Source organism: Choloepus didactylus, chromosome 5 (assembly GCF_015220235.1).
Source record: "Choloepus didactylus isolate mChoDid1 chromosome 5, mChoDid1.pri, whole genome shotgun sequence".
NCBI classification, from domain to species: domain Eukaryota; kingdom Metazoa; phylum Chordata; class Mammalia; order Pilosa; family Megalonychidae; genus Choloepus; species Choloepus didactylus.
Window position 1 is genome coordinate 167,133,193 of NC_051311.1, and position 27,796 is coordinate 167,160,988.

Genomic DNA, 27,796 nt, shown 5'->3' on the forward strand with positions numbered 1-27,796 from the left:
AGAAAACGGATCTTCGTTGGTGAAACACACTCCGCTTTATAAGATGTGCCATTCTGTTGATCTAATCACATTTACCAAGAAATTATACTTTTCAAATTTTATGTCGGCCTCCTATAGATGAGTATCATTTTAATCTATGATACATTGATAACAGTCAAGAATTATATCTTGCCCTTATGATTTAAGAACTTATATTTAAAAACTTGAGACTTGCGTTTATGTAACTATGATAAGAGAAATTAGAAACCAAACAGATGGATATTTATAAAAACAGATATTTCAGGAAAGGAATTGAAGTAAGGAACCCTTCCAACTCCTTTGTAAACTGTGGGACTATAATTACTTTAAGAAGAATTAAGTTTTTGTACTCCAGAATATGTCAAAGGGAAAACACCTAGCAATCTTAACACTTTTACTTCCCTCAAATTTTGGATGGATTGCTTTTCAAAAAGATTGTTCTAATCAACATTATATGACATTCTCTAGTTGATAAAAAAGGCCAAATGGTTCATCTCAAGAGTCAAATTAATTTTTATGATTAACAAAGATGGTATTCCAATATTTACCATACTGAGCAGGAAGGAATAATTAATTTTTGTCATCCAAGTACTGCACACATATGAGTTAGAATATAATTTTCACTGAAGGTCAATACTGTAGATTCCATGTTATGATGAATTCCAAAAACACAAATTTCTGTGTCTTCAGTGGAAAATGTACTTTTGTGTTTTAACAACATCCTCAGAGAGTTTTCAGTTTGTCTTTTTCTTGCTGTTTTTGACTACAGAGTGCATAAGATTCCTGAACAAACTGCCTGCACATTGGGCACTGCCGAAATTATTTAACACAGCCATCACACAAGCACGTATGTAGCACGTATGTCAACATGGCAAGAGCACCCAGTTCACTGTCCCATTCTGGCAAACAACACAGTCCTTAAAGTTCTCCTCAGGTGACTCCACTTTACTTTCAGCTAGTCCAGCCTTTTCCAACAAACTTCTTTCTGTGTCTTTTTCTTCTGGGGAAGAATTGCTTGAGGGAGTGGAATTATTATTTGCAGATGTGAAAAGTTGCTTTAGATCATAAAGTTGACCTTGGGCCAGGAGTAAATACTGATACAGTATTCTGAAGGAAAGTTTATAAGTCTTATCAGGAATATGAATTACTGATACAATTGAAATAATATCATAAATTTCTCGGTCATCTTATCAGCTAGGGTCAACAACGCTACCAACTGGATAGCGGGATCTGGGCACTGTCCCAAAGTCTTCAATTTTGGTATCTTTTGGTACCTGGCAAGATATTTCTTCTTTGCTGTCCTTTTTAATAAAATACTGTTCTTGATGGAGATATTTGCTATATAAGGCATTTTCTGATGCTTGGGGAGTGTTTATTCTGAAGCAGTAAACGTGCTTCTGCAGAGCTTCATATAATTTTTGAACACTGTACCCTCAGTAGCATCTAAGGAGGCTATCTTCAAGACACTGTATTGTCAAGGTTATGCCAGTTGTGATTGAAGCTGAAGATTGATTAGTGATCTCTAAGCTAAAAGGATTCCTGACTTGTCTCATTTGCTTTTTGAAAACTCTTGTGCTGAACTGGGTCTCTTCTGAGTTTCTTAGAATTACTGGAACGTCCCAACCAAACCATCCCAGAACCAGACCGGTGGTCACGATGAAGCAAATAAAGACCACAGTGACGTAGAAAAGAGGGAAGTACTCATAGAATGAGTTATCAGAAAAACTGCAGTCGTCGGGGACCCTCCTAGGCTGAGCTGGACTCCAGCCGCCCAGCCTAATTGTTTTACTTTTGATGTCTAATTTGTCTGATATTAATATAGCTACTCCCACTCTTTTCTGGTTGCTGTTTGCATGAAATATCTTTTTCCAGCCTTTCAATTTCAGCCTATTTTGTCCCTGTGTCTAAAGTGGGTTTCTTATAGACAGTGTATAGATGGGTCCTGTTTTTTAATCCATTCTGCCAGTCTGTGTCTTTTTACTGGGGAGTTTAATCCATTAACATTTAGTGTTATTATTGTAAGGGCAGTACTTTCTTCTACCAATTTGTCTTATGGATGTTATATGTTATGTCTTATTTTTTTCCCTCCTGATAGTCTTTATTTCTACACTCTTCTCCAGATCTCTCTCTCCTGTCTTTTCTGATCAGCCTGTAGCACTCCCTTTAGTATTTCTTGTAGCACCAGTCTCGTATTTACAAACTCTCTCAGTGTCTGTTTGTCTGAAAATATTTTAATCTCTCCCTCATTTTTGAAGAATATATAATTCTTGGTTGGCAGTTCTCGCAAGTTTATGAATTCTTCTTTATGGTCACCCAATGATTCCTTATATCCTTCATCTCTTTTGCTGTATCTTCCCTCAGTTCATTGACTTGATTTAGGAAATTTGTTTGGACATCTTTAGTTCTTCCTTCACTTCATTGAATTGATTTAGCATTAGTCTCAACTCCTGTGTCTCGGTTGAACTATTAGTTTGTTCCTTTGGCTGGTCCATGTTTTTGTGTTTCCTGGTGTGGCTTGTTTTCTTGAGCTGGATCTGACTTTCTTGATTAGTTTATTCTGGAGCTCGTTTTCACTCTTTTACCTAGGATTTTCTTGTTGGTTGGCTTTGTTCTCTAACCTTTGGTGTTCAGTTCAGCTTATTCTAGGCCTCTAACTTAGGTTATATTTAGTTGATCGGTGTTTTTCACCTCTTGTTTTTCTGTTTCTTGCCCTGCCTTTATGTAGCCTTTTTGTGTGGGGTTCTCCTCAGGTATAGTCAACCCCAGTCAGGTTTTCCCACTCCAGAGAGGACCAGGTCTCAGTAGGAGTTTATGGAGTTTCCTTGAGAATGAGACCCTCCTGTGTGGCCTTTAGACTCTGTGCTTTTCCTGTGCTGTCCAGCAGGTGGCGCTTGCCAGGCTGCAGCTCCGTTACCAGTCTGAGGAGGGCTTTAGTTCTCCAGGTGACCCTGACCCTTCTAGGGGCTTGGCTGACTGAAGCTGGTTTCTGTTCCAGCCCCTGGGGTCTGAGTTCCCCAAAGGAGGGCTGCCACTGGAGCTGGGCCATGCCCCCCTTTTCTTGGGAAAGTTATGGTTTTCAGTGAATTTTCTCTCCCACTAGACTGAATGTTTTATGTCTCAGAGCTATCTTAGCTCTGCTGTTGCCTGGGCCCAAATTGAATGTCTTTGAGGCTTCCTGTAATGGGCTACTTAAAATAGTTATTTAAAAAAAAGAAAAAAATGAAAAAAAGAAAAAAGAAAAAGAAGGGCCCAGTATAGACTATTTAAAGAAAAGCTCTTTAATTCAGTCCTTCCAGTTCTGATGGGCTATTGAAATGCAGAAAGACTGGGAGTTCAAGAGGAATTGAGGAACAATCAAGAAACCAGAAAAACTGGCTTTTCGGAGAAGGGCCCTGACCCCCTGGGTTTGCATATGTGCCTGATTCTGAGCCCAGCCCTTCTCCATATTATGTTTACTCCCAACTCCAAAAGTCTCTGTTTTTATTTTTGGTTGTTTTTTGTTTGTTTGTTTGTTTTTTTGCTGTTTTTGCTAGCCCCATCTCCTTTCTTCCAGGCTCACTGCTCCCAGATTCTCTGATGTCTGGTCTCAGTTTGTCTATGGTTGGAGTTTCTGTTCGGCAGTCTGTTTGTTAATCAATTCCGCAACTGCAGTTCTCCCTCCTGGTTCCCAGCACCGACGGCCCCTCCTCCCTTTGGACTGTGCCTGGCAGGGAGGGGTGCATGCTCCCTGGCCGGAAGAACTTACAGATTTCACTGATCTCAGCTCTCCACAGGCTCGTGAGTGTTGTATCATGTGTGTCCAAACCCAGATTCCTCTGCGGTGTCCGTGCCACACAGTTCCTGGCTGTCTACCAGCTGCCACAGAGTAGTAACTAAAACCCACAACTCACCACTCCGCCATCTTGCCCTGCCTCCCTCAGGGTCTATTTTTATTGTATTTTCTTTATGGCTATCATAGGGTTAAAATTTAACATTGTATGCATATAGCAACATATTTGGTTTGATACCAACTTTTCCTCAATAGCATACTCATTTACTTTTCCTCTACCCTTCTGTCCTTTTTTAGTACTTGTTTCCAATTATATCTTTGGACACTGCATATACATGCAGAGATTTAGCATTCCTTTTTATTCACTTGCGTTTTAGCACCTTTTGGAAGTAAGATGTGGACTTCCATACCAGACAATACACTGCATTAACATTAGCATTTATAATTAACTGAATGGTTATCTTTACTGCAGGTCTTTATTTCTTTATGCTAATTTGAGCCAGTGTCTAGTGTTCTTTCCTTTCAGTCTGGAAAACTCCCTCTAGCATTGCTTGTAAGGCAGGTTTAGTGGGGATGAAGTCCCTCAGCGTTTATTTATCTTGAAATATATTCATTTCTCCCTCCTTTTAGAAAGAAAGCCACACTGGATATCAAATTCTTGGTTGGTGGTTGCTTTCTTTCAGCACTTTAAGTATTTCAACACGCTGCCTTCTTATTTCCATGGTTTGAGATGGCAGCTCAGCACTCAATCCTTTTGGGACTCCCTTGTATATAATATGTTGCATTTCTTGCAGCTTTCAGGATTCTTTCCTTGTCCTTTGCATTTGATTGTGTCATCAGTATAAGACTACATGTATTTTTCTTCATGTTTAACATGTTTGGTGTTCTCTGGGTTTCTTAGATGTGCATTTTCATGTCTTTTGTTAGGTTTAGGAAGTTCTCTGTCATTATTTCTTTGATTTTTCTTTCTGCCTCTTTTTGTCTTTCTTCTCCTTCTGGGCCTCCCATAGTACATATCTAGGTGCATTTGATGCTTTCCCAGAGTTTTCCAAAGCTATTTTCACTTTTTACACATCTTTTTTTTCTTTCTTTTCCCCAGCCTAATTCATTTATAGTGTCTTGCCTTTGAGTTCACTGATTCTTTCTTCTGCTAGTTTCAATCTGCTGTTGAAACTGTCCTTGGAATTTTTCATTTCAGTTATTATGGTCTTCAACTTCTGTGCTTCTGTTTTGTTCCTTTTTAAAAGTTCTATATCTTTACTAAGATTCTCTTATTGCTCATGTGTTTTTTTCCTGATATCTTTTAGTCCTTTCTCTGCATTTCCCTTTATCTCCTTGAACATTTTTATGATAATTTTTTATAAGTCTTTGGTATGTTCACATTCTGACCTTATTCATTGATGTTTTCTGGATTTGTATTCTCTTCCTGTGGATAGGCCATCATTTTCTCTGTCTTGTACTCTTGTTGCACACTGTATAGCTTTAAAATTTGAAAATTTTTAACTCTGGGATTTATTTCCTTAGATGTCTCTTTCTTGATTTTTTTCATAAGACAGGGATTTTCTTGAGCTTTAGCCTTCCTATAATGACAGTCCACCCAGGGCATATCCCCTGGATTTCCCCTGTTTACAGGAGTTTGATTGCCCCGTCTATTTTCCAGGAGACAGACCTCCCTCCCCTGGGTGTTTAAAGAAGGCAAGCCTTTGTCCCAGGTTGTCCACCTGTATAGTTTCTTTGAATCTTTTCATTGTCTCAAGCCACTTTTCCTGGAGGGCAGTTGAGGAGGGGAAGGCATGCCAGAGATGTTTTCCAAGTCAGTCTTTCTCAGCCAAAACAGGGTCAACGACCCATGGAGGGGAGTCAGTCCAGTTCCAGAGTTCCCTGGGGAGGTCATCAGGAATGGCACCAGGAGCCTGCTCCACATTTCCCCAGATATGAGCTTTCTTGACCTGCCCAGAAAATGCAGCCCTTGAGATTTTCCCCTACAGCCCTGAGGAAGCATTGCATCTTTAGGTCTCCTCCCCTGCCACCTTTGTCTGGGGTGTGTTGGAACAATGGCTATCCTCTGAGCTGGATCCCCTACTATCCAAAGTTGCTAATCAAAAGCCAAGATCAGTGAGTGGCCGTGTCCACCCCTGGTCTTTGGTGAAAGGATTTCATGTGTCTTTCAGTTTCCAATAAAGTAGCTAGGGGCTGAATTCCCAGCAGCCTGCCGCTAGAGTGGGGGATGGCCACCAATAACTGTGCCACACAGAGAGAGCAGTTTTTACTGTTATTTTCCAGCCTCTTGCCCCTGCTCTTCCTGAAATGCTGTACAGTGTTCCACCGGCCTCTAGAGTCTCAACAATTTTGTCTCAGACAGTTCCTGCCTATTTAATTGTTCTTCTGATGGAAGGTTGGATCCTGTAGCATCCTACTCTACCATCTTGCTAGTCTCCCCCTCATTTTTAAAGACAGTTTGACTGGATATAGAATTCTTAGTTGACAACATTTTGCTTTCAGTATTTTAAATATGCCACCCCCTTGCCTTAGAACCTCCATAGATTTCTGTGAAAAAACAGCACTTTGTCTTATTGAGGCTCCTTTGCACATGGTATGTTGCCTCTCTCCTGTGGCTTTCAGATCTCTTTCATTATCTTTGGCATTTGACACTTTGATTATCATATGCTTTGTTGTGGGTTTACTTGAATTTTTCCTGTTAGGAGTTTGTTAAGCATCATGGTTGTGCATATGGATGACTTTTGTTAAATTTGGGAAGTTCTCAGCCATTATTTCTTTGAATATTTTTTCTGTCCCTTTCTTCTCCTTTGGGACTCACACAGTGTGTATACTAGCATGCTTGCTGGTGTCCCACAGGTCTCTCAGGCTCTCTTCACTTTTCTTTATTATTTTTTTCTGTCTGTTCCTCACACTGAATTTATTTCATTGTCCTATCTTCAAATTCAGTGATTCATTTTTTTGTCAGCTCTAATCTGTTGTTGAACTCCTCTGGGGAAATTTTTATTTCTGTTATTGGGTGTTAAGCTGTTCTTTGGTTACTTTTCATGATTTCTGTATCTTTATTGACATTCTCTTTATGTTCATCTATCATTTTCCTGATTCCCTTTATTTTTTTGTTCACATTTTGTTTCAGCTATGAGCAAATTAAGTACCATTTTTTTAAATGCAGTGTTTTTGAGATATATTCACAGCATAGAAACTCTCTGAAGTATATAATCACTGATTCACAGTATCATCATATGATTGTGCATACAGCCCCATGATGAAGTTTAGAACATTTTCATTATTCCAGAAGATAAATAAAAAGAAAAAAAGAAAACCCTAAATCTCCCATCTCCTTATCCCATCATAATATTGACCCATAGTGTTGTGGTACATTTGTTACTGTTGGTGATAGAGTATTAAAATATTACTGTTAACTACAGTCTGTAATTTGCAATAGGTAAATTTTTCCAATATACCCCTCTATTACTAACTCCTAATAATAGTGTTGAGCATCTGCTTAGTTAATAAAGAACATTTTTATATTTGTACAGTTAATACAGACATTGTCCACCAGAAGATTCACTGTTTTATACATTCCCTTGTTTTAGCCTCCAAATTTACTTCTGGTTCCATACGTGACTTTAAACTTCCCGCTTCCACTATATTCACACGCCATTAAGCACTGTTATATATTCTCACAATAAAGTGTTACCATCACCTCTGTCCACTTCCAAACATTTAAGTTCACCCTATTTAGACATTCTGTGCATATTAAGCAATTGCTCCCCATTCTTAACCTCATTCTAAACCCTGGTAACCTATATTCTATGTCTTATGTCTATGAGTTTACATATAATTAGTTCATATCAGTGTGATCATACAATATTTGTCGTTTTGTGTCTGACTTAATTTTGCTTAACATAATGTCCTCAAAGTTCATCAATGTTGCATGGTTCAGGACTTCATTTCTTACTGCTAAGTACTATTCCATATGTGTCTACCACATTTTTTTATCTGTTCATCAGTTGGACACAGGTTGTATTCATCATTTGGCAATTGTGAATAATTCTGCTATGAACATTGGTGTGCAAATGTCTGTTCATGTCCCTCCTTTCAGATCTTCCGGGTGTATTCTGAATAGAGGATTGCCGGGTCATAAGGCAACTCTATACTTAGCTTCCTGAGGAACCAACAGACCATACTCCACAGTGGCTGTACCATTTTACATTCCCACCTGAAGCAAGTAAGTGTTCCAATTTCTCCACATCCTCTCCAACACTTTTAGTTCCTTGTTTGTTTAATAGTGGCCATTCTAGTAGGTGTGAGGTGATATTTCATTGTGGTGTTGATTTGCAGTTCTCTAATAACTAGTGAAGCTATTATATATTCCTGTGCCTCTTATATATATTTTCCTGTGCCTCTTAGGCATCTGTATTTCCTCATTGCAGAAATGTCTTTTCATGTCTTTTGCCCATATTTTAATTGTGTTGTCTTTTTATTGTCAAGCTATAGGATTTCTTTATATTTTCTTTGTATCAAATCCTTATCAGATATGTGGTTTCCAAATATTTTTTCACATTGATTTGTCTGCCTTTTCACCCTTTTGACAGAGTTCTTTGAAGCACAGAAGTATTCAGTTTTGAGGAGGTCCCATTTATCTACATTTTCTTTTGTTTCTTGTGCTTTGGGTATAAGATTTAAGAAAGTATCTCCTATCACTAGGTCTTCAAGATATTTCCTTTATTTTCTTCTAGAATTTTATGGTACTGGCTCTTATATTTAGGTCTTTGAACCATTTAAAGTTAATTTTTTATAGGGTGTGAGATAGGGGTCCTCTTTCTTTTTGATATGGCTATCTAGTTCTCCCACACCATTTATTGAAGATACTGCTCTGTCCTGGTTGAGTGAACTTGGTAACCTTTTCAGAAATCAACTGACAGTAGATGTGAGGTTCTATTTCTCAACTCTCAATTCCATTGATCAGTATGTCTATCTTTATGCCAGTACCATGCTATTTTGACTGCTGTGACTTTATAATATGTTTTAAAGTTGGGAAATGTGAGTCCTCCCACTTCATTCTTCTTTTTCGAGATGTTTTTGGCTATTCAGGGCCCCTTACCCTTCCAAGTAAATTTGATAATTCCCTTTTCTGTATCTGTAGAGTAGGCTGATTACTTTTGCATTGAATCTGCAAATAAATTTGGGGAGGAGACTTTAATACACCACATTTAGCATTTAGCAATGCATGGAACATGTAGACAGAACTTTAAGGAAGTCAATGACTAAATTAGCTAGACTTAACAGAGATATTTAGAACACTACATGCAACAACAGATTACACATTCTTCTGTAGTGCACATGGATCATTCTCTACTATATACATATGTTAGATTTGAAAAACAAATCTCAGTAAATTAAAAAATGTTAAAATTATACGATCTGTATTCTCTGACCAAGGATGTAAAGAATTTATACACAGAAAACTATAAAGCATTGCTAAAAGAAATCAAAGACCAAAAGAATGGAAGGGCATTCTGTTTTCATGGGTTGGAAGACTAAATGTTAAGATTTCAATCCTGTTACGTGTGACAACATGGATGAACCTTGAAGGGATGTTGAGTGAAAAAGCCAGAGAGAAGAGGACAAATATTTTGTCTCCCTATTGTGAAACCATTAGAATAAGAAAATTTACAGAGTCACAATCCAGAATATGGATTACCACAGGAAAGGATCATGATAGGGAATGGGGAGTTAAGGCATAAAGTTTATAGGGTTCCTATTTGGAATGATGACAGTGTTTTCATAATAAATGGTGGTAAAGATGGCACATTGTGAATGTAGTTAGCAGGACTGAAATATATACATTAATGTAATTAAAAGGGGGAAGTGATAGATTGTATCCATCAACCCATTCTATCATTCCTATCCATTTGTCTCTATATATTTTTCAAATGTTAACAGAGTAAAAGTTTTTAAAAACTCCATGCAACTGTGCTGCATAAACAATGGGCCCAAAGTTAAACCATGGATGATAATTACTAGTACAGTTATAAAATGCTAACATCAGTTGGAGCAACTGTTCCATACTAATGCAAGGTGTTAATAATAGAGTAATATATTGGAATTCTATATTTAATGTTTGTTCTGAAAACCCACAAGTTCCTAATAAATCCTGTTTTCAAAGATAAATCTTGCATATATGGTTTCACCAGTGAATATTGCTAAATATTCTCAGAAAAACTAACACCTTTTATTCTCAGACCTTCCAAGTTTGAGGAACAGGTAACTTTTCCTTACTCATTCTATGAGGCCAGCATCATTCTAGTTTCAAAGTCAGAGAAGATCTCAAGAAAAAATATAGCCCAATATCTCTCATGAATTTTAAAGCAGAAGTCCTCAACAAAATACTAGCAAACAAAATTCAACTGCATATTAAAATTATGGTACACCATCACCAACTTAACTTGATCCCAGGAATATAATGGTGGCTCAACATAAGAAAATCAATTAAACCACATTAAAGGAATGAAGCAAATAAATAAGTCATGTCATTTGACAAAGAAAAGCCATTTGAGAAAATCTAACACCCTTTCTAGATTAAAATACATGCCAAAAAATTACAAAAAGCATGGGACTTCCTCAACATGATAAAAGGCGTATATGAAAAACTCAGAGGCAACGTCCTGAACAGCAAAAGACTGCAAGATTTCCCTCTTGATCAGGATCAAGAAAAGGATGCCCTCTTCACCACTTCCTTTCAGTGTTTTAATGGAAGTTCTAGCCAGAACAATTAGGAAAATAAAATAAAATGCATATAGATTGGAAAAGAAATAGAACTCTCTCTTTTCACAGATGACGAGATCCTAAGTATAGAAAATTAAAAAAAATCTAAAAGGAAGCTACTTGAGCTAATCAGTGGGTTCAAGTTCAATAAAGAAAAATCAGGATATTATTTTCCATCAATGAACAATCCAAGAAGGAAATAAAGAAAACATCCACTTGCAATAACAGCTAAAAGAATAAAACATTGAGGAAAATTTTAACCAAAGGTGTAAAGGACTTGTTCAATACTACAAAACATTGCTGAAAGGATTTTGAAAGAACTAAGTAACATCCCGTGTTCATGGATTGGAGAACCTAATATTGTTAAGATGCCAGTACCACCCAAAGCTATTTGTACATTTATTGCAATCACAATAACAATCCAATCACCTTCTTTACCTAAAGGCAAAAGCCAATTATCAATTTTATATGAAAAGGCAAATGGTCCTGAATAGTGAAAACTGCAAAAATAATACAAACCTAATTGAACTCGAACACAGCCATTTCACTGTATGTCCTCAGATCTAATAACTTGTTTGTCAACTTTGCGATATTTTGTATCTATCCATCTATCAATTCATTCTGTCATTCCATCTACCTATCCATTTGTCTATATATATTTATCAATACATTTTCTGATCAAGTATAGGTTGTATACATCATGTTCCTTGAGGACTTGATTCTGCCATGTACATTTCCCAAGAAATAGAATATTCATTTACATAACCTTAAGTGTAGTTATCAAATTCAAGAAATTTAACATTGATAATAAAACTTACAGTCTATATTCCATTTTAATATGGCCTAATAATTTCCTTTTTATCCTTTTCTCCTCCCTTGTTAGGTCATATCCAGGATCACATTGCATTTTATTATCATTATGTTTGCTTTTTTTAAAATTTTTTTAATTGAAGGAACATATACACAACATAAACTTTCCCATGTCAGCTGCTCCCAAGCATAACATTGAGTGGAATGAGTCACATCCACAATATTGTGCCCACACTACTTTCCATTATTAAAAGTTTCTCATCTTCCCTTCTTCCCACTGCTGGTGACATATACTCTTCTCATTTTATGAGGTTACATTTTCTGATATTTTCTTTGCAGTTATCACGGGGCTTAAATTTAACATCCTAAATCTATAACTATCTCATTTTCTGTGATACTAAATTAAGTTCAATATTATACACAAACTGTGTTCCCTATACCCCTGCATCCCTCTACTCTTATGTAGTTATTGTCACAGGTTACATGTTTAGATATCATTTGTCCAACGCCACTGACTTCTCATTACATTTTATGCATTTCTCTTTCAGATCAGGTCGGAAGTTAAAAGTGGATTTATGACCAGAAATACACTGTACTGTAATTTATATTTATTCATGTTGTTACCCTGATTGGAGATCTTTATTTCTTTATGTTGCTGCATTCTATTGTCTGTTCCTTAGCATCTCTTGTTGTACTAGTCTGCAGTTACAAACTCCCTCAGCCTTTTTCTGTGAATGTAAGACAGTTTTGTCAGGGTTTTGTAAGTTTAGAGAAAATTGCAGAAAGTACTTATCCATATAAGTCCCCACGTGCAGATTACCCTATTATTAACACAAGTGCTTTTCTTTTATTACAATTAATGAAGTGATATTATAATTACACTATTATCTTTAGTCTGTGGTTTACATTAGGGCTCACTGTGTTGTACAGCTTTATGTGTTTTTCTTTTATATTTAATTTTTTTATTACAATCGAAAATGGTATATATGAAATATAGTCTCATTAAACCCAGGGATGCCTATTATGTACTATTGATAGCAATATGTAATATGTAATAGTATTATATACTATTCCATATGTATGCAAACATGAATCACCAAAACACACCAACAGTCAAGTCATCATGTATGAGGTGATAATGATCTGGGAGATGATATGAGACCCTGGGTGAATATTATGTTAGGCTGAACCCTAGGAAACATAAGTAGCCACCAGCAATATAATAGTACTTAGACCTTTCCATTTTATTTAACTGCCAATTTTGTCACATTGGAACTTTATGACATTCTGTCTATAACATACATTCATTGTCCATTTTTGAGAAATAACCTGGTGTAGCTTCTTCATCATATACTCTCTAAATATAGCAGAGAAATAGATGACAGTAAGGAGTGGTATATTTAATAAATAACATTAACATAAGAAAATTTTAGTGACAGGTATGGAAAATTAGTTACGTGAAATTTGACAGCATACTAAAACTTCATGAGCACAAAAATGATTAAGGATGGATATTGAAAGCTCTTTATGAGCCTTCCAAACATAGGTTTTTAAGAGGAATGGATTCTTCCAGTAAGTGGCAGTATGTACACAGTAGTCTCTTTAATTTAATGAGGCTATGATTTAAGATGGTCTGACTTACATTTTATTTTTTTTTATTTTTTTATTTTTTGCTCAAGTCCTCATCAGAAGTATCTTTATTTATTTTTTTTTATTGAGATATATTCACATACCACACAGTCATACAAAACAAATCAAACTTTCGATTGTTCACAGTACCATTACATAGTTGTACATTCATCACCTAAATCAATCCCTGACACCTTCATTAGCACACACACAAAAATAACAAGAATAATAATTAGAGTGAAAAAGAGCAATTGAAGTAAAAAAGAACACTGGCTACCTTTGTCTGTTTGTTTCCTTCCCCTATTTTTCTACTCATCCATCCATAAACTTGACAAAGTGGAGTGTGGTCCTTATGGCTTTCCCAATCCCATTGTCACCCCTCATAAGCTACATTTTTATACAACTGTCTTCAAGATTCATGGGTTCTGGGTTGTTGTTTGATAGTTTCAAGTATCCACCACCAGCTACCCCAATTCTTTAGAACCTAAAAAGGGTTGTCTAAAGTGTGCGTAAGAGTGCCCACCAGAGTGACCTCTCAGCTCCTTTTGGAATCTCTCTGCTACTGAAGCTTATTTCATTTCCTTTCACATCCCCCTTTTGGTCAAGAAGATGTTCTCTGTCCCACAATGCCGGGTCTACATTCCTCCCCGGGAGTCATATTCCACGTTGCCAGGGAGATTCACTCCCCTGGGTGTCTGATCCCACGTAGGGGGGAGGGCAGTGATTTCACCTTTCAAGTTGGCTTAGCTAGAGAGAGAGGGCCACATCTGAGCAACAAAGAGGCATTCGGGAGGAGGCTCTTAGGCACAATTATAGGGAGGCCTAGCCTCTCCTTTGCAGCAACAGTCTTCCCAAGGGTATGACTTACATTTTAAATGTAAAGATAAATACATATTTAAAACAGGTATTCAAACTACAATATTCAAACTACAATACAGTTTTTTATAGACACTAAAATTGTGTTTTCAGGCTATCTGTACTCTAGAAAAATATGTTTTTAAGTTAACCCATTCCTGTGGGTGTGAATACATTGTAACTAGGACCTTTTGATAATGCTTCTTCGGTTAAAGTGTGACTCCCTCATTCAGTAAATAGGATTACTGGAGGCCTTTATAAATGCAAGCAAAACAGAGAGAAAACATGGTACAAGAAGCTGAGAGCAATGAAACCTAGAAAAGAGAGAGCAGGAGATGCTGCGATGTGCCTTGGCATATAGCAGTGGCACCAAGGATCACCAGCACCTGGTCATTAAGAAGGGATCACATGATACCTGAATGTGGACATTTCCCTGGATTCTAACCTTGAAGGAATACATTCCCATTGTTTAAGCCAACACATTTCTTGGAATTTGCTGGAGCAGCCTAGGGAACTAAAACAGATTTTGGTACCAGGAGAGTGGACTGCTGCTATTTCAAATACCAAAAATATGGATACAGGTTTGGAATTGGATAATGGATAGAGGCAGGAAGAAATTTGAGGTGCTTGATAGAAAAAGCCTTTATTGCTCTAAAGACACTAGAAGTATGGATGCTGAAGGTACTTCTGATGAGGCCTTTGAATAAATTGACAAACGTGCTATTAGAAGATGGAGGAAAGGGAGACCTTGTTTTAAAGTAGCAGAAGACTTGGCAAAATTGAGTTCTGATGTCAGATGGAAGACAGAACTTAAAAGTGATGAACTTAGATATTTAGCTTAGGAGGTTACCAAGCTAAATGTGGAAAGTGCAGCCTTGTTTCTACTTGCAGCTTATAGTAAAATGCAAGCAGGAAAGCATAAGCTGAGAAGTGAACTCCTGGGCCCAGTGAAACCAGATGTTAATGGTTTGGAAAATTCTGAGTTTCTGGCAGGTGAGTCCCCAAAGAAGAGTGCTCCATATGAGGGTTTCACTGAAATGGAACCAGTCACCCATTTCATTGCAAATCAGGAATGGAGGTGAAGTTAATCAGGAAGGATCTATGGACAATCCTACTGTCTAATGGTTTGGAAACCTGTGTACTACATGCAAAACCAACAAGTTTTTTTGGAAGATCTATATGAACAGAACCACTCTCAACCTGGGTTAAAAGGGACAGAAAAGGGATAGACTGAAAAAAAAGTGCTCAACATCAGTAGCTATTAGGGATATGCAAAGGAAAACCACAATTATTTACATTTTACATCCATTATAAAGGCTGCTATTTAAAAATGGAAAACTACAAGTGTTACAGAGGATGTGGAGAAATAGGAATACTCACTGCTGTGTGGAATGTAAAGTGGTACAGAAGCTGTGAAAGACAGTTTTGCAGTTCATCAGAAAGTGAAATGTAGAATTACCACATGATCCAACAATCCCACTTCTACATATATACCTAAAATATATGAAAGCAGGGACTCAGACAGATCTTTTAATACCAATGTTCATATTGGCATTATTCACAGTTTCCAAAAGATGGAAGCACCCCAATGGTCTGTCACCCAGTGAATAAATAGATAAATGAAATGTGGTATATATACACAATGGGATATTATTCAGTCATAAAAAAGAATGACATTCTTATACATATGAAAATGTGAATGAACCTTGAAGGCCTCATGTTGAGTGAAATAAGCCAGACACAAAAGGACACATATTTTATGATCTCACTGATGTGTTAAGCAATGGATGAAATAATTATAAAAACATTCATAGAGTCAGAATCTAGAATGTAGGTTACAAAGGGTGTAGGGAATAGGTTGTTAAAAAGTTTAAAATGTAGAGATTTTATCTGGAATGATGAAAATGATTTGGTAAAGGGTGATGTTGATAGTTGCACATCACGGCAAATGTAATTAACAACATTTAATTATATATTTGAATGTAGTTGAAAGGGTGAATTTGGGATCCTATACATGGTAATAAAATAAAAATGAATCCATGGAACTGCACAACACAACACTGAGCCCTAAATTAAGTCATAGACTACAGCTGATAGAATTATAAAAATGTGCTTTCATCAATTGTAAGAAACGTACCACACTAATGCATGAACTTGTTCACAACACTTAAGGTGGTTACATTAGTGAATATTCTTCTTCTTAATAGATGTACATGGAAATTTTAAGTGTTCAAGGAGCATGATGTATATAACTTTTGAAATGTTGAGAGGATGATAGATATATGATAGGAAGGTAGATGCATATATGGAAAAAAGGAATGATGCAGAAAATGAGGAAAAACTTTAAAAGTAGGTGGGTATTATCTGGGTGGATTATACATTGGGACAATCTTTTCATATGTCCTAATAATGTCTTTGGGGGCATTTTCTCCAGCATTATTAAATCCAGCCCTGGGAGGCAGGGCAAGATGGCGGATTGGTGAACTGTATGTTTTAGTTACTCCTCCAGGAAAGTAGGTAGAAAGCCAGGAAATGCGTGGACTGGACACCACAGAGCAATCTGACTTTGGGCATACTTCATACAACACTCATGAAAACGTGGAACTGCTGAGATCAGCGAAATCTGTAAGTTTTTGCGGCCAGGGGACCTGCACCCCTCCCTGCCAGACTCAGTCCCATGGGAGGAGGGGCTGTCATCTCCGGGAAGGAGAAGGGAGAACTGCAGTGGCAGCCCTTATCGGAAACTCATTCTACTGATCCAAATTCCAAGATGGACTGAGACCACACACCAGAGAATCTGAGAGCAGCCAGCCCAGCAGAGAGGAGACAGGCATAGAAAAAAACAGCACGAAAAACTCCAAAATAAAAGCGGAGGATTTTTGGAGTTCTGGTGAACATAGAAATGGGAAGGGCAGAGCTCAGGCCCTGAGGCTCATATGCAAATCCCGAAGAAAAGCTGATCTCTCTGCCCTGTGGGCCTTTCCTTAATGGCCCTAATTGCTTTGTCTCTTAGCATTTCAATAACCCATTAGATCTCTGAGGAGGGCCCTTTTTTTTTTTTTAATCTTTTTTTCTTTTTCTAAAACAATTACTCTAAGAAGCCCAATACAGAAAGCCTCAAAGACTTGTAATTTGGGCAGATCAAGACAAGAGCAGAACTGAGAGAGCTCTGAGACAAAAGGCAATAATCCAGTGGCTGAGAAAATTCACTAAACACCACAACTTCCCAAGAAAAGGGGGGTGTCCGCTCACAGCCATCATCCTGGTGGACAGGAAACACTCCTGCCCATCGCCAGCCCCATAGCCCAGAGCTGCCCCAGCCAACCCAGTGTGACGGAAGTGCTTCAAATAACAGGCACACACCACAAAACTGGGCATGGACATTAGCTTTCCCTGCAACCTCAGCTGATTGTCCCAGAGTTGGGAAGGTGGAGCAGTGTGAATTAACAGAGCCCCATTCAGCCATCATTTCAGCAGACTGGGAGCCTCCCTACACAGCCCAGCAGCCCAGAACCACCCTGGGGGGATGGCACTCACCTGTGACATAGCACAGTCATCCCTCAACAGAGGACCAGGGGGTGCACGGCCTGGAAGAGGGACCCACTCGCAAGTCTCAGGAGCCATACGCCAATACCAAGGACTTGTCGGTCAGTGGCAGAGACAAACTGTGGCAGGACTGAACTGAAGGATTAGACTATTGCAGCAGCTTTAAAACTCCAGGAACACCAGGGACATTTGATTGTTAGACCCCCCCCCCTCCCTGACCGCCCAGAAACATGCCCCATATACAGGGCGGGCAACACCAACTACACACGCAAGCTTGGTACACCAATTGGACCCCACAAGACTCACTCCCCCACTCATCACAAAGGCAAACGGGAGAACTGGTTTGTGAAGAACAGGTGGTTCGTGGATGCCACCTGCTGGTTAGTTAGAGAAAGTGTACTCCATGAAGCTGTAGATCTGATAAATTAGAGATAAGGACTTCAATTGGTCTACAAATTGTAAAAGAACCCTATCAAGTTCAGCAAGTGCCAAGAGGCCAAAAACAACAGAAAATTATAAAGCATATGAAAAAACCAGACGATATGGATAACCCAAGCCCAAGTACCCAAATCAAAATATCAGAAGAGACACAGCACCTAGAGCAACTGCTCAAAGAACTAAAGATGAACAATGAGACCATAGTACGGGATACAAAGGATATCAAGAAGACCCTAGAAGAGCATAAAGAAGACATTGCAAGACTAAATAAAAAAATAGATGATCTTATGGAAATTAAAGAAACTGTTGACCAAATTAAAAAGATTCTAGATACTCATAGTACAAGACTAGAAGAAGTTGAACAACGAATCAGTGACCTGGAAGATGACAGAATGGAAAATGAAAGCATAAAAGAAAGAATGGGGAAAAAAATTGAAAAAATCGAAACGGACCTCAGGGATATGATAGATAATATAAAATGTCCGAATATAAGACTCATTGGTGTTCCAGAAGGGGAAGAAAAGGGTAAAGGTCTAGGAAGAGTATTCAAAGAAATTGTTGGGGAAAACTTCCCAAATCTTCTAAACAACATAAATACACAAATCATAAATGCCCAGCGAACTCCCAATAGAATAAATCCAAATAAACCCACTCTGAGACATATTTTGATCACACTGTCAAACACGGAAGAGAAGGAGCAAGTTCTGAAAGCAGCAAGAGAAAAGCAGTTCACCACATACAAAGGAAACAGCATAAGACTAAGTAGTGACTACTCAGCAGCCACCATGGAGGAGAGAAGGCAGTGGCATGATATATTTAAAATTCTGAGTGAGAAAAATTTCCAACCAAGAATACTTTATCCAGCAAAGCTCTCCTTCAGATTTCAGGGAGAACTTAAATTTTTCACAGACAAACAAATGCTGAGAGAATTTGCTAACAAGAGACCTGCCCTACTGGAGATACTAAAGGGAGCCGTACAGACAGAGAAACAAAGAAAGGACAGAGAGACTTGGAGAAAGCTTCAGTAGTAAAGAGATTCGGTATGGGTACAATAAAGGATAGTAATAGAGGGGAAGAATATGTATGACAAACATAAACCAAAGGATAAGATGGCTGATTCAAGAAATGTCTTCACAGTTATAACGTTGAATGTAAATGGATTAAACTCCCCAATTAAAAGATATAGATGCGCCGAATGGATCAAAAAAAAAATGAGCCATCAATATGTTGCATACAAGAGACTAATCTTACACACAGGGACACAAAGAAATTGAAAGTGAAAGGATGGAAAAAAATATTTCATGCAAGCTACAGCCAAAAGAAAGCAGGTGTGGCAATATTAATCTCAGACAAAATAGACTTTAAATGCAGGGACGTTTTGAGACACAAAGAAGGCCACTACATACTAATAAAAGTGGCAATTCAAAAAGAAGAAATAACAATCATAAATGTCTATGCACCCAATCAAGGTGCCACAAAATACATGAGACAAACACTGGCAAAACTAAAGGAAGCAATGGATGTTTCCACAATAATTGTGGGAGACTTCAACACATCACTCTCTCCTATAGATAGATCAACCAGACAGAAGACCAGTAAGGAAATTGAAAACCTAAACAATCTGATAAATGAATTACATTTAACAGACATATACAGAACATTACATGCCAAATCACCAGGATACACATACTTTTCTAGTGCTCATGGAACTTTCTCCAGAATAGTTCATATGCTGGGGCATAAAACAAGCCTCAGTAAATTTAAAAAGATTTAAATTATTCAAAGTACATTCTCTGACCAGAATGGAATACAATTAGAAGTCAATAACCATCAGAGACTTAGAAAATTCACAAATACCTGGAGGTTAAACAACACACTCCTAAACAATCAGTGGGTTAAAGAAGAAATAGCAAGAGAAATTACTAAATATAGAGAGATGAATGAAAATGAGAACACAATATAGCAAAACCTATGGGATGCAGCAAAAGGAGTACTGAGGTGGAAATTTATAGCACTAAACACATATATTAAAAAGGAAGAAAGAGCCAAAATCAAAGAACTAATGGATCAACTGAAGAAGCTAGAAAATGAACAGCAAACCAATGCTAAACCAAGTAGAAGAAAAGAAATAACAAGCATTAAAGCAGAAATAAATGACATAGAGAACAAAAAAACAATAGAGACGATAAATATCACCAAAAGTTGGTTCTTTGAGAAGATCAACAAGATTGACAAGCCCCTAGCTAGACTGACAAAATCAAAAAGAGAGAAGACCCATATAAACAAAATAGTGAATGAAAAAGATGAGATAACTGCAGATCCTGAAGAAATTTAAAAAATGATAAGAGGATACTATGAACAACTGTATGGCAACAAACTGGATAATGTAGAGGGAATGGACAATTTCCTGGAAACATATGAACAACCTAGACTGACCAGAGAAGAAATAGAAAACCTCAGTCAACCCATCACAAGCAAAGAGATCCAATCAGTCACCAAAAAGCTTCCCACAAATAAATGCCCAGGGCCAGATGGCTTCACAGGGGAATTCTACCAAACTTTCCAGAAAGAACTGACACCAATCTTACTCAAACTCTTTCAAAACATTGAAGAAATGGAACACTACCTAACTCATTTTATGAAGCTAACATCAATCTAATACCAAAACCAGGCAAAGATGCTACAAAAAAGGAAAAGTACAGGCCAATCTCCCTAATGAATATAGATGCAAAAATCCTCAACAAAATACTTGCAGATCGAATCCAAAGACACATTAAAAAAATCATACACCATGACCAAGTGGGGTTCATTCCAGGCATGCAAGGATGGTTCAACATAAGAAAAACAATCAATTTATTACAACACATTAACAGTTCGAAAGGGAAAAATCAAATATCATCTCAATACATGCTGAAAAAGCATTTTACAAAATCCAACATCCCTTTTTGATAAAAACACTTCAGAAGGTAGGAATTTAAGGAAACTTCCTCAACATGATAAAGAGCATATATGAAAAACCCACAGCCAGCATAGTACTAAATGGTGAGAGACTGAAAGCCTTCCCTCTAAGATCAGGAACAAGACAAGGATGCCCGCTGTCACCACTGTTATTCAACATTGTGCTGGAAGTGCTAGCCAGGGCAATCCAGCATGACAAAGAAATACAAGGCATCCAAATTGGAAAAGAAGAAGTAAAACTGTCATTGTTTGCAGATGATATGATCTTATATCTGGAAAACCCTGAGAAATCGACGATACAGCTACTAGAGCTAATAAACGAATTTAGCAAAGTAGCGGGATAGAAGATTAATGCACATAAGTCAGTAATGTTTCTATATGCTAGAAATGAACAAACTGAAGAGACACTCAAGAAAAAGATACCATTTTCAATAGCAACTAAAAAATCAAGTACCTAGGAATAAACTTAACCAAAGATGTAAAAGACCTATACAAAGAAAACTACATAACTCTACTAAAAGAAATAGAAGGGGACCTTAAAAGATGGAAAAATAGTCCATGTTCATGGATAGGAAGACTAAATGACATTAAGATGTCAATTCTACCCAAACTCATTTACAGATTCAATGCAATCCCAGTCAAAATTCCAACAACCTACTTTGCAGACTTGGAAAACCTAGTTGTCAAATTTATTTGGAAAGGGAAGATGCCTTGAATTGCTAAAGACACTCTAAAAAAGAAAAACGAAGTGGGAGGACTTACACTCCCTGACTTTGAAGCTTATTATACAGCCACAGTTGTCAAAACAGCATGGTACTGGCACAAAGACAGACATAGAGATCAATGGAATCGAATTGAGAATTCAGAGATAGACCCCCAGATCTATAGCCGACCGATCTTTGATAAGGCCCCCAAAGTCACTGAACTGGGTCATAATGGTCTTTTCAACAAATGGGGCTGGGAGAGTTGGATATCCATATCCAAAAGAATGAAAGAGGACCCCTACCTCACCCCCTACACAAAAATTAACTCAAAATGGACCAAAGATCTCAATATAAAAGAAAGTACCATAAAACTCCTAGAAGATAATGTAGGAAAACATCTTCAAGACCTTGTATTAGGCAGACACTTCCTAGACTTTACACCCAGAGCACAAGCAACAAAAGAGAAAATAGATAAATGGGAACTCCTCAAGCTTAGAAGTTTCTGCACCTGAAAGGAATTTCTCAAAAAGGTAAAGAGGCAGCCAACTCAATGGGAAAAAATTTTTGGAAACCATGTATCTGACAAAAGACTGATATCTTGCATATATAAAGGAATCCTACAACTCAATAATAGTACAGACAGTCCAATTATAAAATGGGCAAAAGATATGAAAAGACAGTTCTCTGAAGAGGAAATACAGATGGCCAAGAAACACATGAAAAAATGTTCAGCTTCGCTAGCTGTTAGAGAGATGCAAATTGAGACCACAATGAGATACCATCTAACACTGATTAGAATGGCTGCCATTAAACAAACAGGAAACTACAAATGATGGAGGGGATGTGGAGAATTTAGGACTCCTATTCATTATTGGTGGGACTGTATAATGGTTCAGCCACTCTGGAAGTCAGTCTGGCAGTTCCTTAGAAAACGAGATATAGAGTTACCATTCGATCCAGCGATTGCACTTCTCGGTATATACCTGGAAGCTCAGAAAGCAGTGACACGAACAGATACCTGCACGCCAATGTTCATAGCAGCATTATTCACAATTGCCAAGAGATGGAAACAACCCAAATGTCCTTCAACAGATGAGTGGATAAATAAAATGTGGTATATACGCATGATGGAATGCTACATGGCAGTAAGAAGGAATGATGTCATGAAACATATGACAACATGGATGAACCTTGAAAACATAATGCTGAGTGAAATAAGCGAGGCACAAAAAGAGACATGTTATATGGTACCAGTAATGTGAACTTTGAAAAATGTAAAACAAATGGTTTATAATGTAGAATGTAGGGGATCTAGCAATAGAGAGCAATTAAGGAAGGGGGAACAATAATCCAAGAAGAACAGATAAGCTATCATGGGTAAATTTAATGTTCTGGGAATGCCCAGGAATGACTATGGTCTGTTAATTTCTGATGGATATAGTAGGAACAAGTTCATAGAAATGTTGCTATATTAGGTAACTTTCCTGGGGTAAAGTAGGAACATGTTGGAAGTAAAGCAGTTACCTTAGGTTAGTTGTCTTTTTCTTACTCCCTTGTTATGGTCTCTTTGAAATGTTCTTTTATTTTATGTTTTGTTTTGTTTTGTTTTTAAATTTTTTTAAATTTTTTTTATTTTTCATACAGTTGATTAAAAAAAAAAACAAGGAAAAAAATATGTAGAGCCCCCTTGAGGAGCCTGTGGAGAATGCAGGGGTATTGGCCTGGCCCACCTCGATGGCTGCTAACATGACCACAGACATAGGGGACTGGTGGTTTGATGGGTTGAGCCCTCTACCATAGGATTTACCCTTGGGAAGACGGTAGCTGCAAAGGAGAGGCTAGGCCTCCCTATGGTTGTGCCTAAGAGCCTCCTCCCGAATGCCTCTTTGTTGCTCAGATGTGGCCCTCTCTCTCTAGCTAAGCCAACTTGAAAGGTGAAATCACTGCCCTGCCCCCTACGTCGGATCAAACACCCAGGGGAGTGAATCTCCCTGGCAACGTGGAACATGACTCCCGGGGAGGAATGTAGACCTGGCATCGTGGGACGGAGAACATCTTCTTGACCAAAAGGGGGATGTGAAAGGAAATGAAATAAGCTTCAGTGGCAGAGAGATTCCAAAAGGATCCTAGAGGTCACTCTGGTGGGCACTCCTATGCACAATTTAGACAACCCTTTTTAGGTTCTAAAGAATTGGGGTAGCTGGTGGTGGATACCTGAAACTATCAAACTACAACCCAGAACCCATGAATCTCAAAGACAATTGTATAAAAACGTAGCTTACAATGGGTGACAATGGGATTGGGAAAGCCATAAGGACCACACTCCCCTTTGTCTAGTTTATGGATGGATGAGTAGAAAAATAGGGGAAGGCAACAAACAAACAAAGGTACCCAGTGTTCTTTTTTACTTCAATTGCTCTTTTTCACTTCAATTATTATTTTTGTTATTTTTGTGTGAGTGCTAATGAAGATGTCAGGTATTGATTTAGGTGATGAATGTACAACTATGTAATGGTACTGTGAACAATCGAATGTACGATTTGTTTTGTATGACTGCATGGTATGTAAATATATCTCAATAAAATGAAGATTTAAAAAAAATACATATGGTAAATTAAAACTGATCAGAACATTAAAAAAAAAAAAGAAAAAAGTGCAGTCAGTATTAGAGGTTTGTACAGCATGCTGTGAGTATGAGAGGGAGGTCAGAGCAATTTCTCCCCATTAGAGTCAAGAAATGTTTCCCAGTGCAGGTAATATTTAAATAAAGTTTTAAAGGCTGAGTCGTAGCATATGTATGCAGAACATAGGGAGTTTCTTTGAAAATCAGAAGCATTGACCACACTGGGCTCATGTTCTTACACGATCATAATTGCTGGACCTGAGAGGGGTAACCCTTTGGATGGGGCATGCGTTGAACTAGGCTACTTCATTTGTGTGCCAATTTGTATGTATTATGTCCCCCAGAAAAAGCCATGTTCTTTGATGCAGTCTTGTGCAGGGCAGACATATTAGTGGGGATTAAGTTCGAACATTTGGATTAGGTTGTTTCCATGGAAATGCACCCCACCCAACTATGGGTGATAACCCTAATTGGATATTTTCCATGGAGGTGTGTCCCTGCCATTCAGCATGGGCCTTGATTGGTTTACTAGAGCACTATATAAGCTCAGACAGAAGGAGCGAGCTTGCTACAGCCAAGAGGGACACTTTGAAGAATGCACAGGTGCTGAGAGAGGAACTGCAGTTTACAGGGACATTTTGGAGACGGTCTTTGAAAGCAGACTTTTGCTCCGAAGAAGCTAAGAGGGGACAAATGCCCCAAGAGCAACTACTAAGAGTGACATTTTTGAGGAGCTGCAGCCTAGAGAGAAACGTTCTGGGAGAAAGCCATTTTGAAACCAGAACTCTGGAGCAGTAGCCAGCCACGTGCCTTCCCAGCTGGCGGAGGTTTTCTGGACACCATTGGCCGTCCTCCCGGGAAGGCTGCAGCACTCTGAAAAGACTTGTCCAACTGCTCAATGACATATGTTAACAAACCAGTGAATTGGACCAACTCAACAGACATCACTGTAAGAGAGACTATGAAAAGGTGAATTGTCATCAATCCAAACCAGAAAAAAATGCCACACTTTGAAATCCAGTACAGTTATCTGTAATAAAATACTATAATACTATCTGTAATAAAATAAAACTGTATATGACAATGATGAAAGAAAAAAAAAAAATCCAGCCCGGGATCATGTATTACCTTTATTGTTGTCTTTTTAATCTCCCCCTCTCTTTTTTTTTTTTTTTTTTTTTAAGAGAAAGGCAAGGTCAACTTTCCCATCTGTACTACTCCAGGATACACAATTTAGTGGGATTAATCACACTCAAAATGCTATGCTTCCTTCACAACCATGCATCACCCAAAATTTCCTTTCATGTCAAAAACTCTGCACCCGTGATGAATTAATTCCCCTCTCTCCCTTCTCCCATATCCCAGAACCTGTATTGTATTTTCTGTCTCTATGAATTTGCACACTATAGCTATTTCATACAAGTGGAATCATACAGTATCTATCCTTCTGTGTCTTCAAGGTTCATCCATGTGGCAGCATGCATCAAAACCTAGTGAGGAGTAGTGAACAGTTTTCCAATGAATGTATACACCACATTCTGTTTATACATTCATGTGGTGTGGATATTTGGGTTGCCTCCACCCCATGGCTACTAGAAACAGTGCTGCTATTAACTTTGAAGTACAAATATCACCATGGGTCTCTGCTTTCAATTCTTTGGTTCATACCTAGAGTTGGGAATGCTGGGTCAAATAGTATTTCCATACACAATACCCTTAGGAATTGTGAAACTTTTCTCACACAGCTACATAATCTCACAGTCCCACCAAGAATGTAGTGAGATCCCCATTTCTCTGAATCCTCACCAGCGCCTATTACTTTCCTGTTTTTTGTGTGTGTGTGTGTTTTTAATTGTGTTCCTAATGGGTGTGAAATGGTATCTCACTGTGCCTTTGATTTGTATCTCCCTAATGGCCAATGATATTAAACATCTTTGTAAGTGCTTATTAGCCATCCATACATCCTCCTTGGATAAATGTCTATTCAATTCCTTTGCACATTTATATAGTGAATGTTAGAAACCCTTCTCATTTCTTTCCGGGCATATTTTTCCACTGTTTTCTTTCTGATTATATGAGGCTTAAATTTAACACACAATATCTGTAACAGTCTCATTTGTTTTTGTATCTACTTAAGTTAAAATATCATACAAATACTATGTTCCTATACCCCTCCATCCTTCTATCATTGTGAAGTTATTGTCGCAAATTACCTAATCATATAATTCTAAAACCATGGATTAATTATTAGTTTATGTGGGAATGTCTTAATTCCCCTTCACTTTTTTGTCTATACTAAAATTTAAAAAAAAATATTTTATTACATTGTGGATTTAGAGAACAGTCATTCATAAAATGTAGGATTCCCATACCCCTCTGGGACAGAAATGAATTGTGAACCATTGCTGGCCATTCTTCAATGTATGTATATGAATCTCCTGGAATCTTGTAAAAGTGCAGATCCTGATTCCCTGGGTCTGGGATGGGGCCTTTGATTCTGCTTTTCTACCAAGCTCCCAGACATGCTAATACTGTTGATCCACTAACTACACACTTTGAGTACCAAGTCTCCCTTTTTGAGGTCTCAGGTTCCTTAGAGAAATTATTCTCAAACTCTGATGCCTGTTGGAATCATACTTGGACTTTTGAAGCTCTGAACACCCAGGCCACACCCAGGAATAATTAAATCAGTATCTCTGATTATAGGACCCAGATATTAGAATTTGTTAAACTCCCAGGAGATTTCAGTGTGGCTTTTGAGGTCTATTTCCTTAGAGTGTGCAGTGCAGTATGGGAAACTTCTACATTAAATATGCAAATAGTCGTAAGAAAACAACTGCCTATTTTTTCATGAAAGGAAAGATATTTTCATATATAATCAGCATAGGCTTATATATCTCAATGTTTTCCTAGTGATATTTCCAACCATGTTCAGATTAAAAGATCTAAAATTAAGGAATTAATAAAAGTAAGTCCCTTGAATTCCACTCAAATATAAATTCAAATTCTTAGAAAACAAAGTGTAGTACGCTGTGGTAGGTATCTAAATTTTACTTTTTACCTCTGCAAAAATAGACTTATAAAACAGACTTCCTACTTTATCTTGGAAGAGTTAGTAAACATCTTTAACATGTCATGGAGAGTACTATATGGCCTCTGCCCCACCACTTCCCTACCCCATCTTCCATCTGAATAACCTGTTTCATTTTTGTCACATTAATGTCTGTCACAAGTTTTCAAAATTCATCTTCCCTTTATTTTTAATCCAGGCATTCCCTCAGGGAATTCCTGTTTACCCATATAGACCTAGCATATCTAGTTCCCTGTTGTATCTCAGGACTTTGTACATTTCTTGTTGCAAAGAATGAGCTGCAAAGTACTTAATTAGCCTTTTAAGGCATCCTTTGTTTTCCAACATTGCATGATTTTATTTTTTTTTCTTTTGTTTGGTTTTCTTAAATTTTTATTTTGAAATAATTTCATACTTACAGTCACAAATAAAATACACAGCCCAAATAGAGAGCTCCAACATACCCCACCCCCAGTTACCCAGATCTACCAATTTTAACATTTTGCCACATTTACTGTATCTGTCTGTCCTGTCTGTTGTCCATCTGTGCATCTATCGTATTTTTTAAACATTTCAGAGTAGATTGTATACATTCTGCTCCTTGAATG

General features: G+C 37.7%; 1 protein-coding gene and 1 pseudogene across 7 annotated transcripts in view; one reads left to right on the forward strand and one right to left on the reverse strand.

The window, feature by feature from the left end:
- The window catches only part of LOC119534679 (zinc finger protein 596-like), a 74,060-nt gene that overhangs the window by 24,003 nt on the left and 22,261 nt on the right, over positions 1 to 27,796 (forward strand). For 3 of the 7 annotated variants that reach the window (XM_037837294.1, XM_037837292.1, XM_037837293.1), the window contains 3 exons: positions 788 to 952; positions 3,572 to 3,795; positions 7,890 to 8,015. The gene's annotated coding sequence lies outside the window, so the exon portion shown is untranslated. The remainder of the gene's footprint in view (positions 1 to 787; positions 953 to 3,571; positions 3,796 to 7,889; positions 8,016 to 27,796) is intronic. The other 4 variants (XM_037837295.1, XM_037837296.1, XM_037837297.1 and 1 more) reach the window with 4 other exon arrangements.
- LOC119535517 lies at positions 742 to 7,448 on the reverse strand (annotated as a pseudogene).